The 23,813-nt window shown below is 41.7% G+C and overlaps 1 long non-coding RNA gene across 4 annotated transcripts in view; it reads left to right on the top strand.

Moving 5' to 3' along the window:
• LOC120401423 overlaps nucleotides 1-23,813 on the top strand; it is a 50,452-nt gene that overhangs the window by 16,222 nt on the left and 10,417 nt on the right. For all 4 annotated transcript variants that reach the window (XR_005596435.1, XR_005596437.1, XR_005596436.1 and 1 more), the window contains 2 exons: nucleotides 7,070-7,241; nucleotides 14,906-14,973. This is a non-coding gene — a long non-coding RNA (uncharacterized LOC120401423). The remainder of the gene's footprint in view (nucleotides 1-7,069; nucleotides 7,242-14,905; nucleotides 14,974-23,813) is intronic.

A 23,813-nucleotide genomic window follows, 5' to 3' on the forward strand; every position in this document is an offset into this window, starting at 1 on the left:
AGTTTCCCATTAAATATTATGATAGAAGTAGGCCTTGAGGATAGAGGTGAATGAGGGCAGGGTAGAGGCTTTAGTTCCATGGATATGGGATGGCATGGAAGCGCATGCTTGTGAAAACTGGAAGAGAAACTGACCGATGGGTGATTTGTGGCTGACTTCATTAGTAGAGCAGAGGAGACATGTGGCAATGTTTGTGGATAAGCAGAGAGAGGCACTGTTGTAAAGGGCCTTAAATATGAGTATAAGAACCTTGACATTTTTGCAATGGGTTCAAAGAGGTAGATGGGGCCACAACAACAGAGCAATCAACCAAGGAGATAATCTCAGCAGCGCAACTTTGAATAGATTGAAGGGGGAAGATGGATATCAGAAATGGCAGTGAGGAGGAAATTGTGGGAGTCAAGAGGGGAAGCGAGGAGCTGGATTACAGTTTAAGTGATATGTCCAGATAAAAGGCTAGATCTTGAATATGTTAGGGAGGAAGAAGCAGCAAGACTTGGGTTGCAGCCTGGATGCCTAGGGAAAAGGCAGAATTAAAGATAACTGCAATTCTATGATTCTGAGTGACTTGGAGGATGATGGTATTGGCAAGTGGGGAGACTTGTAGGGGAATGATGATCTCAGTTTTAATTAATATAATTGACAGTGAGCCACATCACAGATCTAAACTGTGATGCAGGATTGGATGTAGGAGACTCTCTGGAAGTGGAGGGAGAGATCTGTGAAAATCCATGTGAACAATTAAGACCTACTGTGGGGGCACGAGAGAGAGAAAATGGGGCCCAAAGGACTAAGTCCTGAGAGACTCCACAGATAGTGGAAGCTGGGGAAGGAGAGTCCATTGAAAGAAATGAGGAAATAACCAGAGACATAGGAGAACCAGATGCGGATGGTCACAGAAGCTGGAAGTACGGTGCGGGAGAAGGAGAGGGGTACAACGGGATTTAAAGAAGTCTCTGATAAGCGGTATTTAAAGTAGCCAAGAGATTAAGGACAATGACAGTAGAGTAGAAGCCTTGAGACTTGCACGAAGAGATTGTTAGAGACCTTGGTGGGAGCAGTGTTAAGTGGAGAAGTGAATCAGGGTTAGAGAGAATTCAGGAGAGAGAGGAAAGAAATTCAGTTCAATAGGTGTAGACTTTTCAATTACCTGAAAATCAAGAAGGAATCCACAAAAAGTGGAAACATGGACACATTGCTAAGGATGAGTACAAAAGAAATAGTGCAAGCCTGTAGGGATAAAATCAGAAAGGCTAAGGTACTAAATGAGTTGCACCTAACAAGAGACATAAAAGGCAATAAGAAGAGTCTCTATAAATACATTGGGAGCAAGAGAAAAATGAATGAACGTGTAGGTCCTCTACTTGGTGGGGAAGGAGAGCTAATAATGGACAACATCAAGAAGGCTGAGGTGTTTAATGCCTATTTTGCTTCAGTCCCCATTCAAAGATTAACTGTGACCAGATGTTTCACGCAATTAATATTAACAATAATGGGAAAGGAACACAAGCCAGAACAGGGAAAAACCGGTTAGGCGGTAATATTGCTGACAAGAGTCTGTGGGTTAATAGTGGATCACAAATTGAATATGAGCCAACAACATGATGCAGTTGGGACATATTATTCTGGGATATATTAACGGGTGGCATATATAAGACATGGGAGGTAACTGTCCCACTCTGCTGAGTGCTGGTCAGAGCTCAGCTTGAGTTCCATGTCCAGTTTTGGGTGCAGCATTTCAAGAAAGATGAGGACAAATCAGAGAGTCCATAAAAGAGAAAAAAATTATTAAAGGTTTAGAAAACCTGACCTATGAGGAAAGGTTTTTAAAAGGGGGAAAAAAGAGCATGTTTAGTCTTATGAAAAGAAGACTGAAGGGGAACCAGATAAGTCTTCAAATATGTTAAGAGATATTATAAAGAATACTGTGATCAATTGTTCTCCATGTCCCCCAAAGGTAGGACAAGAAGTAATGGGCTTAATCTGTAGCAGGGGAGACTTAGGTTAGATATTAGGAAAAACTTTCTAACCATCAGGATAGTTAAGAGCTGGAATTGGTTTCCAAGGCAGGTTGTGGAATCCTTATCACTGGAGGTTTTTAAGAGGAGGTTAGACAAACACCTGTCAGGGACGATCTAGGTTTACTTCATGCTGCCTCAGCATGGGATTCTGGACTGTATGACCTCCCAAAGTCCCTTCCAGCCCTACATTTCTATGAGCATTGTTGAATTTAGACGTGAAGAAGGGGAAAAGAGAGATGGGATTGTAATTGGAGAGGTAGGTGAGGCCAAGTTGGGATCTTTTTATCGAAGGGGGAGACAAAAGCATGCTTGTACTGGGGAAAGCAGGGGAGGATTGAGGAGAGTGGAGAAGTAGTTATGACCTCTGGCTTTGAGGTAGGGGAAAGTTGGGGTTACTGGGGTAGGCAGAGGAATTAGAGGAGAAATGTAGACAATCAGCATTAGTGACAGCAGATGAAAAAGAAAGGGTGATAGGGGAGGTTATGGGATGGGCTTTCAAAAGAAAAGTCAGGCTTTCATCAGTCAGGAAGACCCTATGTGTAGAGTGTGTGTGAATGTCTGTTTCTAGGAGAGAGTCAAATGTGGTGAACAGGTATTTGGGATTATGGACATGGGAGTCGGTCGGAGTAGTGAAGTAGTGCTGCTTGACCTGGAACAGAGATGGCAGTACCGAAGGAGGAGAGGACAAACTTGTAGTGCAGGGGTCTCAAACACACGGCCCGCGAGGTTATTTTCTGCAGCCCGCGAACGCCTCGTCCCCCCCCCCGCCCTTCCCCAGCGTTTACCTGGAGCGGCTCTGGCCCGACGTGCACTGGGGGCAGGACGGGTTCCTCCCTGCCTGCCCTGCCCCCGCACCGCTCCGGGAAGTGGCTGGAACCTGGGGGAGGAGGGGCACAGGGGTGTGTGTGTGTGTGTGTGTGTTGCTGTTGCTTCAGGCACCGCCCCCAGCAGCTCCCATTGGGTGCGGTTCCCTGTTCCCGGCCAATGGGAGCTGCTGAGGGTGGTGCCTGAAGCAACAGCAACACACATACCCCATTGTGCCTCGCCTCTCCCCGCCCAGTTTCCGGCCGCTTCCCGGAGCGAAGCGGAAGCGGGACAGGGCGGGCAGGCAGGCAGCCAGCCCTGCCCCCAGTGCGCGCTGGGCCAGAGCCCACCCCCCAAGCCCCTCCTGCAGCCGAACCCACTGCCCTGAGCCCCCTGCCGCACCCCGCGCCCCTCCTGCACCCCAACCCACTGCCCTGAGCCCCCTGCTGCACCTCTCCTGCACCCTGACCCCCTGACATACCCTGTACCCCCCTGCACCCTGACCCCCTTCCCTGAGCCCCCTGCTGCACCTCGCACCCCTCCTGCACCCAACCCCCCTGCTCTCAGCCCCCTGCTTCACCCTGATCTCCTGCCCTGACCCCTGCTGAACCCCTCACCCCTCCTGCACCCCACACCCCAACCCACTGCCCAGAGCCCCCACCTGCACCCCAACCCACTGCCCTGAGCCCCCTGCCACACCCCTCCTTCACCCCAATCCCCTACCCTGACCCCCTGCCACACCCCTCACCCCTCCTGCACCCCACACGCCAAGTCACTGCCCTGGGCTCCCTGCCGCACACCTCCTCCACCCTGACCCCCCTGTCACACCCCTCACCCCTCCTACACCCCACACCCCAACTCCCTGCCCTGAGCCCCTGCCGCACCGCACACCCCTCCTGCACCCCTTGGGGGCAGGGAGGGGGTGGAGTTGGGGTGGGGATTTCAGGGAAGGGGTTGGAATGGGGGTAGGGAAGGGGTGGGAAGAGGCGGGGCAGGGGCACAGCCTTATGGACTGGGGGCGGGGCTGAGGGCAGTGTGGGGAAGGTGTCAGTAATGCAGCCCTCGGGCCAATGTACTAGTCCTCATGTGGCCCTCGTGGTCATTTGAGTTTGAGAACCCTGTTGTAGTGGAAGGAGTCTGTGTCATGAGACTTCCTAATAAGTCATTTGGAAACATGGGGCCAGAGGCAGCAGATGTGGGAGGTGAGCCTATGCTGAGGATTTGTGAAGTAGTAGAAAGCGGAGGGCAGAATGGAATGGGTGTGTCAGTGGATGAGAGGGTAAGGGCCTGAGAGTGGTAGTGAGCTAAAGAATTGTGGAATTAGAGATCGTGGAAGAAGCACTGGAGACAGATGTCGGGGAGAGGACAGGTGAATGATGCTGAAGGAAATGAGGAGACTGTTGGCAGGATTCCAAGGGCAGGGCCAGTAAGGGTTACGGCTTGCTTTTCAAACCAATCAGGCCCTAACACCTTAAAGAGCTAGAATGCTTGCTGTGTTCCACCCGCTGCTGCTGATGGTGAGAGGCTTAAGTTCTGGTGCCAAATTAAAGCAGGACAAGGGAGGCTTTTAGCAAAATCACACTATGTATGTGCCCTTTGACCAGTTGAAAAAAGTGAGACCGAAGATTTCCGCCATCACTTTTATATGAGAGAGGGAGGGTCTCTACCTCTGCCATTACTCTTCAGCAAGCAAGCCGCAGTAACTCTTACAGAGACTGTATTCCTGCAGCTGTTCTGAGTGCCATGAACTGCACAGACAAGAGGAAATGTGCGAGCAAATTTAACTCAACGTTAATTGAAGCCCACTAGTCTGGTGGCTGGGAGGTAGAGCTCAAAATGCATGGCACTGTCAGATTCTTAGGCAGATGGTATCACACTCTTGCTATGTTTCAGGCTGTCCTTACTGACATGTAATAGAATGCATACGTGACTTTACAGTTAGGTTATGAACATTTGACATGCTTAATCAACACTTTTTAATAAGAATTAGCATAACACAACCTGCTTATCTGGAAGTTTTACTATATTTGAAGACTGGGCAACTGGGGGGAAAAAAAACCTATAAAGTCAAAGTATTTGATATCATGAGTATTAAGTACTGCCTGTGAAGGTTTACATATTGATAATTCTTGTGCCTTGGCATGAAATTCTTTCAATACTCATTCCATAATTCCTCTTCCGGAATTTCATACTGTCTCAAAATTAAAAGTGCCCTTCCTCTGGGAAAATTATGTAATATGTGGGGATTGAATTCCTCAATCTCAAATCTTACTATGTTCAAATGTGTGTTTAGGAGAAAATCTTTTTTAGCTCAGTAGAGGCTCCTTAATACCTGACATCCTTTCACTCTCCTAAAAATCTATTGCTGCATCTACCAGCAGGCAAGTGTTATCAAACTAGACACATGGGCAATGATTTTCAAGGCTGGGTACCTAAAGTTAGGCTCTGAAAGCCTTTTTTAGGCACCTGAAGAAATGGCTTGATTTTCAAAAAAGCTGAGTACCCAATAACTCCTCCTAAAATTATGGGTATTGTATCTAAAGGCTACTAGATTTGACCCTGCAGAGTCTTGCATACTGTTACTACATGAACTAGCACCACTTAACCATGACTATCCTTTGTGGAAATTATTTGTAAAATAACTGGGCAACTGGGAGAAACAGCATTATGTTCCTGCCTACACATGCGCTTGCTTTGAAGATAATACAGTTGATTATGTGAAAGGCAAGCTTTCAGTACTGGACTTTTGTCCTAACTCAAGCCTCACTAAAATGAAATGGTTAGATATACATTTTAACTTTTTTTTAAGAGAAAGCCGTGTTATTGATATGCAAAGCTAAACTCCATACTTTTAAAATCTATTAGTGATGTGAGGACTAGATCTAATAGAACTAAAATATGTACTTTGCATATTAAAACAAAACATACAACATATCCTTCAGAGGTGTAACAAAACCCACCAGAAGTATGTTCTATCTAGGAATTGTGCATCTATGAAAATTCTCTCAAGGTATGGCTTTCTCTCAAAGATTGTGGACTGGAGTAGGCTTTTTTTTTTCCCTCCATAAACAATATTTTGTAGATTAAGATGAGTGAAATCTTAGGGCTAGGGGCCTTCCTTTTACCAATACATAATATCAAAACTATAGGCACATATTTCTGACTTCCTATTGCTTTAAACAGTTAAATGATTTAAACTGACAAAGGGTATGGGGAGAAAACCATATACCTTGCAATTAGTGGCTTTCCAGGTGATGGCTGTAGGCTTTTTATTAGCTTCAGGTATTAAAATATCTTCCTTAATTGAAATCTCTCAAATTAAATAGCAAGCATAACAGTCGCTTGCATAAATTCAACCTTGTTGTATAGCTGCTAATTCCTATATTACACTGACTCTTATTTTCTCTTTAAAAAATTAAAAATAATGTTGTGATCCACCTCTTCCTTCCACCTGTTTTTGAAAACTTTTGGTAGCATCTTACTAAACATGCACTTCAATGATATTGCCTGTAAAGAAGACACTCACTGAGCAGCCCAGTGCTCACATTTGGTAGGGCATGAGTGTGTGTAGTAGGGAAGGAATTTGCAAGGAACCTATTCAATTTCAAGCAGTGGCTCTAAAGAGGAGTTTGTGGGTCTGGGCATCTTCCTTTATTCTGCTTTCTTGGAGATTAAATTACAAAAGCAGAAGTTACCTTTATTATGTAAAACTCTTGAAGAAAATTACTCTGATCTCAAAAAATTTTGGCTGGCATTTAGAGATTCCCTCCCCCCACAGCCTCCTTTGCATAGCCCACTTAAGGGCTGGGCACACTTGCTGTCTTCTGCTGCCATTGCCCTCCATATAACATGAGACTGGAATTAGTAACTTCTTACCAGAATTTCAATTATACTGTGACATGATGGTTAGATTTTTTTTCAATGTATGCTGCCATAGTTAGCAAAATTGTCTACCTCTCCTGTTTTATGAGAGGAGGTGAAAACACTAATTATAAAAAATGGCAGCATAGCTATAACAGTATTTTATAAACGCCAAACACAATTTTCTGGTCACTTAATTTTTTTTAATGCTACTCCATTTCATCTTGTGTTAAAATTGTTTATTCAAAACTCAGGTTTGTAGAGTTATGACTGAGATATTAGTTACAGTAACAAATACAGACTTTCCATATACACCTGAAGTTGTTGTTGTTTGTTAGGCATTCATTGCATCATTAACAAATGACTTTTTTTTAAATTAACAGGGCTAGCTGGAGGCAGGGAGTGTGACACAGGCTGGCTGTGGGCAGGGGGGGCCGGTACTCACACGGGGAGAGCGGCTAGGAGCAGCCCGAGCAGCAGGACACAGCTGGGGACTCACCAGGCAGCAGCGGGAGCCCCAGGGCCAGAGATCCAAGGAGCAGCAGCAGCAACAGGGTAAGGAGCGCAGCGCCCCCGGTGCCCGGGAGGAGGAATTACATGCTTCCTGGCCGCAGCCCATCGAAGCGTCCCTCACAGGGAAGCCAGTTAACAAGCGGTTCTAAAACCACTTCTAAAATTAACAACCGGTTCATGCGAACCGGCTCCAGCTCACCCCTGAGTGTGCCAACAGCATAATACAGAGGCTGGAGTGTATTACAGATCAAAAATTCTGGCATATAATGGATTTTATAGAATGAGCTATCTTGATTAGTGGATATTATGTAATTGTAAAGCTTCCTTGCATATCTGATGTGATTAAGATTTATAGGCGTGAATAAGAATATGGAAATGTTAGGTGTTGAACATTAAAATATAAAGTGTTTCACTTTTTAAAGATTTTCAGATCTTACCATAACAGTAATGTAGACTTACAACCATGTCATATAATTCTCATATACAGCCATCAAACATACAAAAAAATTATACTTTGACAAATTTACTGATTTCTTAATTCTCCTTCCTAACTATAGTGAGTTGGGCAGTTAATGCTATAATGTAAATAGTAGCCCTTAAAAGATTCCCTTGAATGGGTATGGCTCTACAGAATTACAAAGGAAATAGTGGAAGGCGGGTAAATGATGAAGAGATTACTCTACTTTGGAGCTTGACAAATGCATTTACCTTGTCTTTCCTTGACAAGTGGGTGGGCTTGCTCATCAGTTTCTGCACATTTAACAAACAAACAAACCCCTTCCATTAATGTAAATGAATGCAATAGTGTCTGCCTGAATCTGAGAAAAACTAGAAATGTGAATTCTCCATTCCTCTCAGTGGAATGTGCGCTGTCCGTTTTGACTCCTGAACACTTCTGAGGGGCTTCCACTGTTTCCCTTCCCATAAAACCCAGCATGTATTTAAAGCACTGGCAGCAAAGAGGATAAAACTTCATGGCCTACTGGGCCACTTGTCAAGGATTATTATATAGGTGTCCCTTTTCTAGCAAGAAAATAATGCACAGACTTTTCTAAGATTATTTTCTTCTTCCTAAATTCATTTCCTTCCTCCACTTCTTAATTGTGGCAGGTCAGTTTTCCCCAGTCCTCCACTCTTCTTCAATGTGATATAAATGGGTTGAAAAATAGTTGAATAGGAAGGTGAGATTGAGGGTCCAATTGGGAGGAGGGACGGAACATTTACATGTATAACAATAATTTCCAGGGTTACAGTAAAGGTTTTAGAAGGGATCTAAAACCTCATGCTTCAGGGTTTAAGCGAATCTCTAACTATATTAGGAATTAGGAGGAAACTCCCACTTCTGCCTACTGTGGCTATTTTTTTTTCTCCCATCTTCCTCAAAAACATTTGGTACTGGCTACTATCATGGACAGGATACAGGACTAGGTGGGCCAGAGCTTTGATCCAATATGGTAACTCCTAGGATAAAAGATCAATGGGGAGAGGGGTAAGGAAGAGAGGATTGTTGGAAGACAATGGAGATAGAAGTCGGATTGGAGGGAGAAGAATTGACTTATTGTAGAACACTACAAGTTGTCCTCTTCACTTATTGCAGTATCCGTAAGGCTGTTTAAACATTTTGACTCTAACCTACTATTTCTGAGTTGCTCATTACTTTCATCTATCGTGCTGAAAAAATTGTGGTTTGACCTCTGCCTGAAAATGAGGTTTCTAGTATGGTGGTGAAAATTGAGATTTGAATAGCCTAGGACTGAAAAACACAGGCCAAGATCTTAAAAAGTAACCAGTGATTTTTGGGTGTCCAACTAGAGACCTTTTAAAGGCTCCTAATTTTTCAAAGGTTCAGTGCTCAATGCTTCCTGAAAATCAGGCCTATTTAAGGTATCTCCAGTTGAGCACCCAAAATCGTGTCATTCTTGAAAATCTTGGCCATATTCTGGGGTTTCCAGAAGTCATTCTTGAGGTTGTCTCATGAGCCTATCCTGGGAAAACCAGTCCTTTTAAGATGTCATAACTGTTGTCTGCCTCTAACAATTAGATACAGTTCTGGTAAAATGACCCTTACTTGACTTGAGTTGGGTCATAATTCTGAAGATACAAAATCAATACTTTTTTTAAAAAAAAAGTCTCATTTAGAGATTATGGAATAGTCTAGTTTGAACTCTCAAGTTATGACATAGTTTAACTTATTTGTATAACCTCCAATTCATCCAGATATTGGCAGTGGAACAGTGAGGTCAGAGTAGGTAAATCAAATTTCTAAATCAATCTGTTTCTGATTCATTTTTGAAGCACAGTTCCAGATCTTCAGCATAAGCCAAGTTCTCTGCAGCAACAAATGTTTCTACTTCCATGGGTGTATTGAAAAAGTAGGTATGTCCACTGAAATCCAAATGCAGTTTAGCAAGCTAGAATATGGAGATGATGCTGCCTGCCAAAATTTAACCTTCTTGAAAGCTCTTCTCTGTTTTCAGTAGACCTGGAATATATGCATACAAGATCTCAGTCGCCTACACATGGAAACACAGCGGATGTCTTAAAATATTCATATTAAGTGACTTATGTGTAATAAACAGCTGTAGAGACACTTTTAAACCCTGGGTAGTTTCCTTGCTTGCAGTTTCTGTTCAGGCTGTAAGAACTGTATTATAGATGAGAGAGTAATTCAGATAATTGTTAAATGAGCAGCAAAGAACACCAAAAGTGTGCAAGCTGCTTTGTTATTCTGGCCTTGGAGAATAACTGGTGGGCCTACAGACTGAATCCAGCAAGCGGACATGCTGTGTCTGACAGACAGTAGACCTGTGGGCAGCCAGAATTTAAATGCTTCTCTGGGAGTCCAGCCTCAGAACGTAGGCAGTCGGAGAATCCAGAGAGAGGTGCAAAGAACATATAGGATGTCTTTCCCTGAGACATCCCATGGTTGGAACTGTATTGATGATAGCAACGGTGGTAGTACAAGTGTAGACTAGCCACCAATATTATAACTATTGTCATCTAGACCGACATTTGCACTGGTAGAGCTGTGCCAGAGTTAACGATGGGAAACTTGAGGGGAGAAAAGCTAATAAAGACAAGATCTGAGATTGGAGATCAAGACAAGAAGAATGAAAAAGTGCTTTCAAAGTGAGGAGAGAGATGATAAATTAGAATAAAAGTGGGAAAAGTAAGGAGACTGGACTAAAGAGAGCAAGAAAAGCAGTACACCTCTACCCCAATAGAACGCGACCCGATATAACACTAATTCAGATATGACGCGGTAAAGCAGCGGGGAGTCCTGGGCCCTTTAAAGTGCTACCTGAACCCCACTGCTTTACCATGTTATAGCCGAATTCATGTGGAGCCCTGGGCCCTTTAAATCCCCGCCCAAGCCCTGCTGCCGGAGCTCCAGCTGTGATTTAAAGGGCCCAGGGCTCCCCACAGCAGCTGGAGCACCAGGCCCTTCAAATCTCCACCGGGGCTCTGGCAGCCAGGCTTGGGCGGTGATTTAAAGAGCCAGAGGCTCCAGCCGCTGCATGGAGCCCCGGGCCCTTTAAATCCCCGCCCAAGCCCCGCTGCTGGAGCTCCGGCGGTGATTTTAAGGGACCAGGGTTCCCCACAGTGGTTGGAGCACCGGACCTGTTAAATCACCACTGGGGAAGCTGGTCCCGTCCGGCACAGCATACCGGACCAAACCTGATATAACGCAGTCTCACCTATAAGGCAGTGAGATTTTTTTGGCTCCCAAGGACCACGTTATATCGGGGTAGAGGTGTATGTAGCTTGAAACTTAGTACAGGTCTTGTTTCTTCATTATATTGCATTTTCCTAACAGATATGATCGAGCCCTAAAACAGTAGCAAGCTGGTGTGGCCCTCGATGCTGCATCAGTTAGACACACTTTCTCTAAATGCATCCAATGTAGTAGAAAGATTTATTCTTCTAGATTAACACTTCAAACCACAGAGTGAGGAAGGTGTTCAACACACTGAATTCTGGTGGACACTTTCACCCTGTCTCTCTGCTATTGAAAGTCACCTTTGACCCTTAAATGCCATCCGAAGGCCCACTTAATTTAGGCACCCTTAATTTAGACCCTCCTCCTCAATGGAAAGTTGAATGGTAAAGCCACCGACTTTAAGCTGCTGAGCTACATTGGGAGGGAAGTGTTTTTCATAGATTATAGAGAAAGGAGTGACTGTTCTGATCTAGTCTGACTTCCTGTTCAACCAAGGTCATAGGACTTCTCTGAATTAATTCCTGTTTTCTCAGAGCAGGTTTCCTTTCTAGTGGTCTGACTAAGTACAGTTCCCTCAGGCTGCGTATTGGTACGGGAAACCCAATCTGGATCACTATCCAGCAACAGCAGAAACAGGAGAAAAAACTAAGTACCAAATTACACACACACAGTTTCCAAGACTGCAGGCCACACATGATTTAGAATAGGAACTCTTCCCCACTGAGTATATTTGAGTTGTGCAGAGAACTTCTCATGTAACACAAAACTAGAATGTGGTGATGGTTTACACTTAATCTACCTGTTGCAATGGCACTACATATATGTCATGACTAAAGTCAGTGCCAAATGACATTGTAGCTGTACAATGAACTACCTGAAGAAACTGACAGTAAAAATAATTATATGTAAAAACTAAGCAGACAATGTATGGTGACTGAAGGTCAAAACTATGGATATCTTGAATTCCATAGAATCCCTGGTTCAAACACTGGTGTCCTCCTTGGAATGATGCTATTGTGTATAGACTTACATGAGGCCCTTCAAAATGTCCTCCTTTTGTTACCCACATACATGCTATCCGACTCAACTGTCCAGATTGAAATACCACAGAATGATGGATGAAGGACAGTTGGTATCTGAGAAGGACATCAGATTTTTAAGCCACAAAGACTGTGACAGATGCCAATCTAAGCAGCTATGGAGAATCTGCAAAAGGGAGACGTATACAGGGAACCTCTTCAGGAGATGGGAGAAGACGGCATACATTGGCCAGAACTCCAGAGGAGTATGAAATGGCCTTGGAGTATAGCTGCTCCCACATTGCATAACAGTGGTATCCCAATAATGATGGATGACACATCTACCATGCTTTAACTCAAAAAAGCCTGGAGTAACCACTTCTTCAACCCTACAGCAAAAAGCTGCTCTCTTGAGAAAACAGTCTCTCATTGCTTCATGTCTTCCACGTAGAGGGGAAGCTCAATCTCAAGACAGTTTGGCTCGAACAGGTGATTGATCAAGCCAAATGGAGTCTCCATGCCAAGGTGGTCAGACTTCTAGTCAACTTTTGGCAATGCAACAATTGATTTAGCTATAATGTTCAGGTTCTTCTAAAAAAGACAGGACCAAAAGAAAATGGTAACAAATGCTCTCTCCCAGAGTTGTCCAAAATCTCTTATAAATATCCATACATTCTGAAGATCAGGAAGGAGAGTAGTGTTGATAGCCCCTTGCTGACTGAGTAGATCCTAATTCTGACCTAAAGAAATTGGCAACTTGACTTCGCATGCAGGAATTGTGCTCGCTTGCTCTCTCTCTCTCCCATAGGGTCTGATCCTGCATCATGGCTGCATGCTGACCCAGGTGCTTGGTATTTGAAAGGAGAACATTCAGATGAAGAGGGACTTAGCAAACTCATCACCTAACAAGCATTAGTAAAGAAGTTGTTCCACGGCACTTTCTCTTGGACCTGGCCGATGATCCTGATGTTTGGTGAGGTACATAATGTAGTCTCAAGTAAGTCCAATGTCAGACATACCCTGGAATTCCTGCAAGACAATCTAACAACAAATATTAAACTTTGGATCTTAAAGCGAAAGCTTTATCCACCATACTGTTGACAACTGTCAGAAGAGGATGAATCTTGCTATACCTAGACATGAAGAAGTTCCTTGTGGGAGGGGGAGTCTCCAATCAATCCTCCTTTGGCGCATACAACACAACCCTGAGGCTTGTCTACTCCCTTCTCAGGGTGTCTCCCATGAGTAGCACAAAGTGAAATGAAAATGGATGAAAATAGAAGTGTGGAACGCATGCTCCCATTCTAAGTGACATTCAGCCCGGAACAGACACCCTTGAAGGGGACTCCTTTCAGGACCAGCACTGCAAACTCTAGCGCTGGGGGTGGTTCTCAAGATGCTATATTTTAATATTGAGGGGAAATCAGTGGTGAAAGTGGATATCTACTTCCACGGAACTACAAACCTTGAAGCACATGAAATCTTGCTCCAGGAAATGCACTCCACCACCAATGCACAACTTCCAGTTCTAAGCTATGCTGTCATGGCTCATCACCATCACAAGCCATTTGGAATGGCATCTTACATTAGAGAGAGGTTGTCCATTGTCACTGAATTCACATCTATTCATAACATCAATCCTGAGACATCAGTCTGGCTACTTTTCCAAGTAACTTTCATCATAATCATGATTTCATCCAGAAGGGTGTCAGACTCAGGGTTCTATTCATAGATCTATAGTACTGACAATTCACAAAGAGAGAGTAGTGCTCAGAACTAATTTGGCCTTAATTCCCAAGTTGAACATCTTTATGCAAGAGTTAATGCTGAATTTATTCTCTGAAACTATTACATCGCTCAAAAAGTCTCTGCTGTATGCTAAGGGTATGTCTACACTACCCGCCAAATCGGCGGGTAGTGATCGATCTATCGGGGATCGATGTATTGCGTCTCATCTAGACACGATACATCGATCCCCGAACATGCTCCCTGTCGACTCTGGAACTTCACCAGAGCGAGAGGTGGAAGCAGAGTCGACGGGGGCACAGCAGCCGTCGATCCCGCGCCCCGAGGACGCAAAGTAAGTCTGTCTAAGTCGATCTAAGATACGTCGATTTCAGCTACGCTATTCTGGTAGCTGAAGTTGCGTCTTAGATCGATTTTTTCTCCCTCCCCTCCCTCCCCATGTAGACCATGCCTAAATGTTCACAGGGTTCTCAAGATCCATATAGAACACACACAAACTTGCCGAAGTGTCCTGTACAATCCAGCAGCCAAAAGCAAGAAGCCTCAAGGGTTTTCAGTTTCAAGATGAATCAAATGGAGCACATTGGAAGCCTGTAAAACAAGACATCTGACCCCCTGCTTCAAAGTCAGAGCCATGGCAACTATCTGTGTGGAAAGACTTTATGCATTATATGAGGAAACATGGAAGGAAGCTGTTTCGTGCTTTGTCCATGCTTTTCACAAAACAAAGATTTGCAACATAGGTGTGTGTGTGATGCTGTTTTGGGAAGAAGAGTGCTACGGTCTGTGGAACCTCAGTGATCAGAGAGACCAATTGTAAATAGTAATGTATAATGTATAGAGATTTTTTTTTTCTTATCTAACACTTGCCTCCCTGGCTTTACACTGCTGATAAAATCCTATCATAAAGGATCTGTACACCTTCCTGCACAGAACACATGAAAATGTATTCCTGCTTACCTACACATTTCCTCTCTTTCTTGTAGGAAGGTTCACAAATCTGCCTCACCTTACATAACTTCTTATAATGTGGGACAATATTGGTAGAACCAGGAGGAAGAGGACACATGCTTTGACAATTTTTTTTATAAAAACAATTTTTAGTATCTCTGATCTCTTCCACACTGCTGCTTATAAAAGTAACTTGTTTCATAATGGCTGGGTTGTCAGTAACTGGGTCACTGCTGCTCTGTTGCTGACTGTTGTTTGTCTCTAAACAGCAAGCAAGTTGAAGACCCATTGCAGAGGAGCCAATTTTTTTAGCTAATTATGGAGGCAGAAAACTATGGTAAGTGCACAAATCTTTTTGTTCTTGTATGGTGTTAATTGGGTTCAGTTTCTAAAAAGCTACATATATCTTACAGCTTTTCAAGCCACTATTTTGTGGCGCTCTTGTTCCATTTATCTTGGTTACATTGATTAGAATGTTTTCTACCATAAGCTCCTTGTTTAATATTGCAAAAGTCGCTAATGCCATAACTTTCAAAAGTGTCTACTCCTTTTGTGTGCCCCACTCCCATTCTCACACATGACTTTGAGATGGTGCTGAGTGTCTGCAGCTCCTGTTGGCTTCAGTGCTAGATGTACTGATTAAACTGATTTAAAATGTACTATTTTTGAAAGGTTCGTGATTGTGGGTATGGTATTTGGTGCTTAAAGTCCTCGTACAGATACTTAGCACACAATTTGACATTTAGAACTATTGTAACTACTGTTCTGCACTAAATTTTAAGGGTTTCTTTTACAGAAGAAAACCTTTCTAAACAGATGGCAGACTACACTTGTTAGATGTGTTGAATTACCGGATAAGGTGATTGTACACAGAGATGCTTTCTTTTCCATGAAAGCTGTAAAACAAGCAAGCACTCTAACTGGATCTGTAAATAGATTGTCTGCTGTCTGTTTTCATTGGTGAAGTATCTTTGCTTCTAGTGTCCTTAATGAGATTCAGCAGCTGCTAATGGTATTATATAGTTCAGCTTCTAATGTGTGAGTACAGTGATTTTTTTTTCGTTTTAAAGATGCAAGCGTTTTTGCTTTTTAAACTTATTTTATTAACCACAATTTCTAAATAGCCTTTTCTACTCTTTTAAAAAGTTGGATATTGCTGGATATGAGCAGAAACAGTATGTGCTAATGTGATCATGAGCCATATCAGGCTGTGACATCATATTCTAGAAAACACATTGTGCGAGTACTGAATTGCAGTCACTTACTGAAAAGGTTGTCTAAAGGTATAAATCTCATAGCCTTGTATCAGTATAATGTAAATCATCTCTCTGATTAGACTGAAATTTGCATTTTACTAACTCTTATGGAGGAATGACAGGTTCAGAGACATAATTAGCTGGCCTTATACCCTGATATATTGCTCTTGTTGTTTCCTACCAAAGCAAGGATAAGAATAACTTTCCTTTCTTTTTTCTGAGAGGGCAGTTGGCGGTCTTTCATGTTGAGGGTTGAGTTGGTATGGGAAACCTGTTGGAGTGGACGGACTGTCCACAGCAAAGGCAGCCGATATATGCCAATGTTTTGTTTTTGTTGACAGTTGAATGGTATGCTGGTTGAGTATCCTATGGTGAAGTCTTCCAAAAGCCTGGCTTGTGTTTTGTATAGTGTTTGACACTTACTTCTTGATCCAGGGGATCATTACTTGAGGTGGTAACAGAATTGGATCCCTTTGTATGTCACGCGAAGAGCAAACTGGAAAAAAATGTGGGTTGCAAACCTTCTGATATCCTAAAACGATAGCTTGTGGGAGATCTGCAGTGAACAATGGGGATTATATGATTGTGTTAGAGAGGAGGTGAATCAGGGAACTTTTTGAAAACTTTCCTAACTTTTTGTGCTAAGTGCTCCCTCAGAGGTCACTTTGTGTGGATTATGAACATCTTTCTGAACCTGATTTAATAGTCATTTTAGCCCTGAAATTACCTCTAAATGCTACGTGAGAACAAATTGCTACTTTTTGTTTTAAAGCTATTGTCATGCTTGTGAAAAGTGCCACTTCAGCAGCTCTGGAGAACAAAATTCTCTATCTTCAGAATGAGCAGCTGCTGGGCAGGATTTTCTGCGTTGTAGAGGGTGAGTATAGGTTAGCTACTGTGCCTCTTGGATTTGAGTCTTGGCCTCTGCGAAGACTGCTAACAATGGTGATAATTGTGGCGACCTCTTATTTATTGTATGTCCTCTTATCCTAGTCTCCAGTAATTCCAATGCAGCCCTGTCCTACCAAGAGGCAAAAGTGTCTGTCATGGGAGACTCTAAATATCCATTCCCCACTCTTCATCTTAGGGTTATTTTTCTCCCTCATTAAAGCTAGAGAGATGGAGTCCTCGGTCTTCTGTTCCAACAAATTGCAGCTTTCATTTTTTTTCTCTCTTATTAGATTCACTAAGAGGAAAAGGAGGATGGGATTGGGAGTGGAAGGGAAAGGGAGGGGACAGAAGAGAAACAAAGATGAGAAGTCCACTGTGGAAACTACGCTTAGTCTACAGACTTCCTACTTCCCACATGCATCCGACGAAGTGGGTATTCACCCACGAAAGCTCATGCTCCAATACGTCTGTTAGTCTATAAGGTGCCACAGGACTCTTTGCTGCTTTTACAGACTTCCTACTGACCCCTTCTGTCAATGCCTCCTTCAATTTGTACGCCAGTATAGTGGCTTTAAATTAGTGTATTGTTGACCCTTTGATACAGCCCAGCAGTTGGGTCCTGGTAAGAACTTTGGAACTGCAGCACTAATCAAAAAATCCTCCGTAAAGGAAGTACCTGTCTGCATCCCTACAACCCTTGGCAGGCTTCTTTATTTGTTTGCTCAGGAGGTTAATACAGTGAAGTAGTTGGATAGGTTAGTTGCATCAAGTAATGGCTTTTGAATACTAGCTGGATGCTCTCAATTCTAGCCAGGAAGAGCATGAAACAGATTTGCATTAGTCGTTTGATTGTCCTGCAGTGCTTCTGAGATGTTCTGATGTTGTGTAATGGACCAAACTGAGAGAGGAAGATGTTGTATTATCAGGCCTAAATCCATGGTATGGTATTTGATACCTTAAAAGGCTTTCTTGGGTGCAGGTTTCTTATCTGAGAAGTAGCTCAATTAATTGTTTTAATGGAACATGCCAGATTCTGGAGGTGAATGGAATCATTCCATTTTAACAAGATGACTCATAGTCCAGAATAGTACAGCAATATGTGATTTAGCAATTACTATGGTGGAGAAGATGTGATATTTTTTTTCCAGCTGCTTCCATTGCTATAGCATCAGCTCACAAAAATTCCTTGTGCCAGAGCTTGTCCCTGTCTGCTCTTATCTTCTACAGTTAGCACTTGGTTTCTTCCTTTCTGCTTCTTGGGTGAAGCTGGGAATTTATATTGTCCATGACTTGTGGTTCTTTGCTGCATGCTGTGTAGCAGGCAGAACTGCTGGAGAAGATGACAAATAGAATTACAGTATAACAGACATCTGCTAAGAATACTAGACCAACTTATTTTATGTGAGCAATCAAAATATGAGTTGATAACTTTCTACCACTAATGTCTTGGATTCAGTTCAGTAGCCACATGATTAAAACAGCACCTGGCTTTAAGAGTTGACCATTGGACTGGCTTTTTCAAAAGTTGCTATTCAAGTAAGTTTTGCAGCACTGAAAGAGTTAAATTGAAATGTCCTATTCAGGATTATAATTTCATTTATTTATTTGTCTGAGCTTGGGGTACAGCATATACTATCATGATGTGAACTACTGTATTGTTTAATTTCCTTAACATAAATAAACCAATCTTTAGCAGTTCACTAGATGTTGAAGGGTTGATTGCTAATTAAATAAATAGAATTGCCAAAGCATATGTAGGAAGAGTTGTAACTGACACAGTACTTTATTAAATATTTCAGTTACCCCTGCCTCCCACGGCCAAAACTTTCAGTCCATGAAAATATTAAGTGTCCCAGTCTCATTTAAAAAAATTCTCTCGTTTTATGTTGCCATCATGTGGGCTTGTTCTATTGTATGTGTTCAAAAGCAGGCAGGAGGAAAAGGGAGGGTGGGGGCAGGGAGGCAGAACTGGAGCCAAATCAGGACTTTTTAAATTTCTCTACTTGAATAAACACTACCAGAGTCAAGGAGATATATTTTATATAGGCTGTTTATTTAAGTAACTAAAATATATACATCTTTGATCTAATGTATGGTATGCTCTTTAGTGGTGACTCTTTCTTTTTTGCTACAAGTCCCTTGTTATCAAGTATTAGTTCTCTGAAACTGTCATATCAGTGATATTGCTGTCTCTGTAAACAGAGTATATATGAGCTGGCTCCATGGGTCTGTTTGTGCAGAGAATTAGTTGGGAGACTCCCTTCCAACAGAGGAAATGAGCTGATGAGTATAAGCTCTTGCTCAAGATTGTTCACATCTACAGAAGCTGTATTCTCTACAGGGGAAAAAAGGACTTGGAATCTTGCCATAATGTGTCTGATGTTAATGAGTGGGAGAAGCCACATGTTCTTTGCCTGCTTCAGCACTAATCTGCTAATTTGGTGAAGGAGTGAGAAAACTAAAAAAAATGGAATTTGATTAATGGTAAATTAGATGTATTGCTGTTAAAACAGACCTGGGTTGTGAAAAGTGCTGTCCCTGCATGCACGCTAAAACCAGAACTAGAGAATTCACCTGAACCCTTTACATTGGGAGGGGGCAGATAAAATGGGACTAGGATCTAAGCCTCCCTTTCTTTCAGCTGAAATAGCACTTTCTTGTGTCCCTTAACAACTGTTTTACACAGATGAATAACTTGATCTTTTAGGCAATCAGATACCATGGTGATGGATATCCTAGAAATACCTGTAAAGAAACTTTAATTGGAATGTCTGATCAAGAGAATAAGAGTATGTACTAGAGAGTTATTTTTTGAAAATCGTTTTACAGATATATCATTTTAACTCTTAGTAACTCGTAAACATTGTCTCAATTTCAAGTTTGAAATTTCCAAAAAAGTTTTGTATTTGTTGCTTATTTGGAAGGCTGAGGTTTTTCAGTAGAAATTTAGAACAGAAACACTTTTGCTTAGCTTATCACTAAAATGAAACTCTTAAAAGTCCAAAGCTCTGATAAAATAATGTTAAATAATCTTTCCTTCAAATTGCAGTTTCAAACCTTTTTATTAAAGTGATCCTATCAACTTAAAAATCGCTTCTGTCTTAAAATGTTTACTTATTATTGTTAAACATATGATCTTATAAATGAAATATTAGATAAATGTTTCTGTATTTTTTCATCTTGTTTGCTTTGTATCTTTGATAGAACTTTATTTATTTATTTTTACTGTCCATTTCACTTTGTCCTATTAGAGTCTTTCAGGAAGCAACATGGGGACTGGAAACAGGTGTATTACTTGAATCTACTTGTAACTTTTTAACAGATGAGATTTCAAGCTGACAGTGTCCCTTTCGTAAGTGCCTCTTTATCTAGAAGAACTAGGTCAGTGGGAAAAAGATGCATCCCTGACATCACTCCCCAGCTGTTCTGTCACACGAGTGGTGCAGTGTTGAAGTACAACCACACCACAAGCTTGATAGGCTTGGCTGTGGCAAAATGGCAGTCATTCAATAGCCTAGCTAGTTTGGTTAGTGTGTGTAGTACAGTGTTAATAGCATCTGAGGATGGGGACTAGATGGTGAGGAGAAGGGTGGGAATAACTGGCCTAATCCTTCCAAGAAGGTGAACTATGATTTAAAGGTAAACTGCTAAAATTATTTTAAGAAATAAAATTGAGTAGCTGTAAACCTGCACATATTATCTGTTATTAAACAGATAATGCACTTGTTTTGTTTAAATGCTTGAAAAAATCTATTTTTTTCTTTGTTCACCTGTCAGTTTATTCAGAGTTTGGTCTGTCCTGAAACATTTGCTTTACATCACCACAACCTGCCTCAAAACATATCTGTGCGTTCAGGGTTTGCAGTGTTGTCTGTAGGGTAGGTTTTTGGAATGCTACTGGCTTTTGCCAATCTTAAAAGAAAAGCTGCCATTTTAAATTCTAAGACTAAACAAGTTAGCACTAATTCTCTTACTGATGCAAGGTCTTCAGCAGGGTTTTATTTTTTATAAGCTTTGCCATTTACCTTTTATAGAAGCTAGAATTCTTCTTTTATTACTGTCTAATAAAAGATCTTTGAGCTCAACGATACAGAATAGTCTATACAGCAAAAAAAAGTGGATTGCATGTTAACTATTGCATTACCGCCTTTTGATTCACATACTCTAGATACTAGTAATGTTCTTAGTACTTTCTGAAGAGAGGTTTGACAGACTGAAGTTGCATGATGTGCACCTCAGACTCTTCAATATGCAGAAGGAATGCTTAAACTTTGAAGAGCTTATTTTTGTTACATATTTTGAATGCATCAAAAGCCATTTCAGATTTTTTTTAAAGGGGTGGGCAGGTCCTGCAGTACTTAGCTAAATGTTTGTAGAGGACATATGGTAGACACAAGTGTTTGGATATGGCAAATTTGAGATCCTCAAAGAAAAGTTAGTGTAGAGAGGGGAGAAGCTTGAGTTTCAAGGGTCCTTATTCATTTAGGAACAAGACTGAAGAACCAGCAATTCCAGTTTGCAGTCTCAAAACACGAGTTAACCTAGGTAAACATGACAAAGATTAACAGTTCTATGGCATAATAAGAAATAGAGATGTGCAAAAGTTTCACAATTAATCCCCAAACAAGGTGAAAGTCCCTTGTGGACCTCTTACCATATTTAATAAGCATTCAGTCGCGTTTGTCAATAGAAATTCTGTCTTCTTTCCTAACTTTGTGAGCAAGCACCTTGGATGGACTCTTTTGAGAACATCTTGTTCCCACTAGGCATGCTCAGACACTTAATACAGGCCTTAGCATAGTTATTCCCATTCTGTGAACAGGACACTTATCCTTGGTTATGGCAGCATAACAGCCTGCAAATTATCTGAAGATCAGTGAACACTAGGGGCTACTGAGTTTCAGTTTGGGGTACATTTGGCCCAGCCTGGCTGGGTTCCTCTCTTTCATCAGGTCCCTAGGGTGCTGTTAGTCCCATCTTCTCCTCTATATAATGGTATGACAAGGTGAGATTGAACAACCCTGGAATCTTCTGGGTGATGGTCATTTGTCCCTTCTAATTTCTCTCCCACTCCTGTTTCTGAACTAGCAGGATCCACCCAGTTTGATCCACCAATGTTTCTTTTACCTCATTTTAGATGGTAGAGATGCTCCAGGCTGAATTTCTCTGTATTTATATGGTTTGGTTTATAGGTTCTATCTATGTTGCCTCCCAAAAAAGTAAGGCAGAACTTAGGAGTCATGAAAATATGCCCAATAAATACACCAATGAGGTATATTTGAAACTCCAGGGCATTGAAACTCTTGGCTTTCACACAACCTAAATATGAAACTAAATATTCTTAGACATTTGCCCAAAGAGACCTCTTTCCTATTTATACAAAATCTAGCCTTGACACTGATAAATCATTAATGCTTTTCATTTTCCAAGTCCTTTACCAACACAAATGAATTCTCACAATATCACTACATTAAGTATTACCTTTTTTACACATGGCAAGAGAAGAGACGTGTATAGCCCTGGGGAAGTCAGCAAGTTAGTGTTGGAGTTCTGTCTAATCTAGTTCTTTATATGGCTACTATCACTGTGATATCGGAGCCATGTTTAGAACTCAAAAGTTCATGGCTCTCATTCTTGTGTCATTAGACAAACCGTATGTTAACATACAGTATCTGCCACTTTGATTACCTGAATATTGTTTGAGATCATAAATGACACCTTTTATCTGAAATTGATAAACACCTTGCATGCTTTTAGGCTTTGCTCTAGTTCAGCTAGAAACATTTAGCCTGTATTTTTGAGTCACTGACCAGTTATCTTTATTCGGTGTGTACTGTTCTATTAGTCTCTTAACTCATATTTTTACTTTTGAGGAAGATTTTCTATTTATAAACAAACAAACAAAACCCATACACACAGTGTGAACCACTGAATCTGCAAATTCTTGCAAAAACTGACCAACTATAGATTAAGCATTTTGTTTTGTTTTTAATGTGTGCATTAAAGTTGTAGGTAGGCCATATAATCTTTGTAAGTGCCCTGTGAAACAAACTGAATATAATTATTTTAGGTTGTATGATAAGAGCTATATAGTCACAAGAAACTACTGACAACAGAGTTTGCTGCAGTTTGCCTGGCTGAATTGTAATGATAGTTGTATAGAATGTTTGCATGCCCATTTGAGTGAGTTAACTGAAGCTAAGCTCTGCTACTGGAACTTTCCAAGTACACTGATACTATCTTAACCCGAAAGTCCTGTCAAGCCATTTCCTGCAACTCTTCTGGAAAACCAGGGGCATGTGGGAAACAGAGCTGCTACAACAGTTAGTATGTGCCTATCTGAATAATGCAATGCTTTTCAGAGGGAAGCTATATTTAGTTATCATTGTAAACACCCGCAGGCAAGTAACAGTATAGTCTGAGGAGCTTCAGGGGGTATTTGTGAAAGAAGAGGTGCTTCAAAAACATTTGGGACTTTGCGCGGCGAGGGAGGGGAACAGGGGAAGAGGAGTGCAATAGGTTGTCATAGTGAAGAAATCTATGATAACCAGTGAGGGGGAGAAAAGGATAATTTATCCAGAAGTGAGTCCTAATGCTGATTCCTGATGCCTTTGATAATGGTGGAGGAGGAGGATGGAATGAAACTTGAGCTATTTAACTAGCTTTGTTTTTTAAAAAAATATTTCCCTTTAACATCTAGAAAATGTGCAAATCCTTTTCACATGATATTGAAGTGCAGACCTTGAGGAATAAGAGTTTAACTTTCTAATTGATTGTAGGCTCCTGACTTGTGCCAAACCTATTATATTTGTGCATGCTAAGAAATAGGTAAAAAGCCTTACTAACCAGTTACAGGGTCGACAAATAGCAATTTTTTAGGTTGTACTGACACCTGGTGGTAGTCAGTGTACTAATGTTTAAAACAGGTTGCCCCACTCAAAGATGGGGAAATTACTTTATAAATTTTCAGCTCTTGCTCTTTCCTTCACTGAGCCAAGAAACAGTTTGGCTCTTCTGCTAGCTATCCTTC

This window comes from Mauremys reevesii, linkage group 3 (assembly GCF_016161935.1).
Source record: "Mauremys reevesii isolate NIE-2019 linkage group 3, ASM1616193v1, whole genome shotgun sequence".
In the NCBI taxonomy this organism is placed as follows: Eukaryota; Metazoa; Chordata; order Testudines; family Geoemydidae; genus Mauremys; species Mauremys reevesii.